Source organism: Alligator sinensis, unplaced genomic scaffold, assembly GCF_000455745.1.
Source record: "Alligator sinensis unplaced genomic scaffold, ASM45574v1 scaffold188_1, whole genome shotgun sequence".
NCBI classification, from domain to species: Eukaryota; Metazoa; Chordata; order Crocodylia; family Alligatoridae; genus Alligator; species Alligator sinensis.
The window spans coordinates 28,262-30,786 of NW_005841903.1; positions in this window are offsets into that span (position 1 = coordinate 28,262).

Consider the following 2,525-nt stretch of genomic DNA (forward strand, 5'->3'; position numbering starts at 1 on the left):
GGAGCTTCGGGTCTAGAAGTGGTGCATCCTGGGATGCTGGAGGACTGCAAATTGCTCATTTTTTTTCTCTGTGGAGCAAACAGGAGTTACCCTAACATGAGCTAGATAGCACAACCTAGAGTTAACTCACACCTCAGTGGCGTAACTTTGAAATGCTCAGAGAACACTTAATATTAGTTAATGAGCTTTAATGTATGGAAGCTCTTGTTATAAATCCACATATTGTGGTCTAAGTTTAACATCTAACTTTACTCAAAGCATATAAAAGATTAGTTTTTAAGGACCATGCATTATATTCCTGGTGAGGAAGAAAGTTACAATGAAAACAATGTTGTATTATTGCTAAAGATGTAATAAAAATAATTAATTGCAACTTATAGAAACTCTTGGTAGGCCCTATTTAAAGTAACACATTCAAGCATTTTAGTTCTGATTATATTACAAAATATACTTGACTCTTTCCTGGTATCATTTTCCTATACTGGTTTGTTACTGTAGGATTGTCTATCACCTGACTTTTTCCTTAGTTTAAAAAAAAAGCACTATAGAACTTAGATTGTTTTGAACTATGTATATGTACAGCTGATTTGAAATTCCATCCATTTTTCAGGATGATATTTTTTCTAAACCCATAGGAGCTCAGCATCCTTTAATATAATGTTCATGCTTCACATTTAGATTAAACATATCACCTCACCCCTTAAATCCAGCCGCTAAGTTTCACAGCACTGGTCTAAGATGAGCCTCATCATTTCTACTCCTCGGTGGGGGGGGAAATAAAGAAAACAACAGCAGAGAACCAATGAAGGCACACGTTGAAAATGTCTGGCAACCAGGTCCAAAGCACCAAGGGAGACGCATTCAGAAGTGATTAGATAACATTCACAGCCAACTTTTATTGGAGGGTTTATTCAAAGCCTATTCAAATCAATTGAATTATTTCCATTATCTTAACCAAGTTTTGGATTAGGCCCCAGATGCACAGGGTACAAACACACTGACCTACAAAATACCTACAATAAAATAGTTTGGGGCAGGTACAATAAGATCCCCCCCAAACTGACAACTAAATTTATTTTGTACTACTTTAAAGCATACACACCATAACACCACTTATTGCTGATTTGATGCTCTTTGATGTGTGAACACATACAACAATTGGAGACATTGCAATTATCTCCAGTTCAAAGTTAGGCCAAAATTAGAATTGCTTATGAATAATGCATTAGGTTTTAGCAGCAGCAGTGCTGAGTGAAATAAAGATGAAAGAAAGTTTAGTTGAGTTGTGAACATGTGAAATAGGTTAGCAATGTTATTTGCTTAGACAGACACATTCTGTTTTGCACATCCCTTGATATATCTTCAGAAGTTCAATTAATAAAACACATGTCAAGTACAGTTTGAGAGACATATAGTAAGTTGTTTTCAATTGCACTTTTGATATTTTCAGGATAATTTGGAGCAAAACTTGTCTGAGAAACTTCCTCTAACTTTGCTCTGAGGCACATTGGAATAAATGACCGTGTGTGTCCAAAAGCTCTTATAATAGTTATTGTATTCACTTAACAGTTCCTTCATCTGTCAAAGATGAGTCTTGAAAGGTTCACTAAACAGGAGCTACATGCATTGGGCTGGATATTCAGATGGTATTAAATGGTGAAGTTCCATTGACTTCAGAAGAGCTTTGCTAATTTACTGAAAATCTCACCTCCTTAGCTGTAGCCTTTAGCGGTCTGAGGAATACCACTGTCATTTCACTAGCAGATAGTCATGCTTCTGGATGGATAAGCTTTTAACATAGCTGGACATATATGTTTTTTCCGGCTGTAAGCACAAAGTAAAAGAATGCTAGAATACATATCCTGTTCTAAATTCTTCTGCTTCACTTGGTGACTATCATGTATTCTGTAATACTGACCAGAACAGAGATCAGGAAGAGGATTGGATAGACTGTAATAATGAGAGAATACATTTGATTAATGTTTTTCCTTATTGCCCCTCAAAACCTACTTCCAATTACCTATCTTGTAGGATCACAGCTCATCAGCAGTGTGGGCAAAATAAAGTAAGATAGGGCAAAGATTGGCTATTAGACAAAGCTCATCATTATCCCTAAAAAGGGCCACTGAAGTCACTGAACTGACTTCTGTCTCTTGGAAGCCAGAGCTTGATGTCACCCCCTTTGTCCCTATGCATTTACTGCTCCTTTGCTTTTTTTCTCCTAGTACTGACCCCACCCCACTCTCCCTGTCCCTTCCTTGTATTTTGTATTCTAATTTTTCTCCTCCTTATACCATGCTTATTTAGTTAGTCTATAAAAGGTGCATTTCTACCCTGTCTTCTACATGCTCTCTACCAGCTCTCCCATTGAATTCCTATGCATTCTGTCCTTAGTTTAATTTACTAGTATTTACTAACCATAACAATGAAGTGAATACGTAAAGAAGTCATATGCTTAGAGTGTTTTCAGTTAGCAAGATATAGGCTCCAGCAATTCAAAGGAACATAATCAACAATTTCAGCAG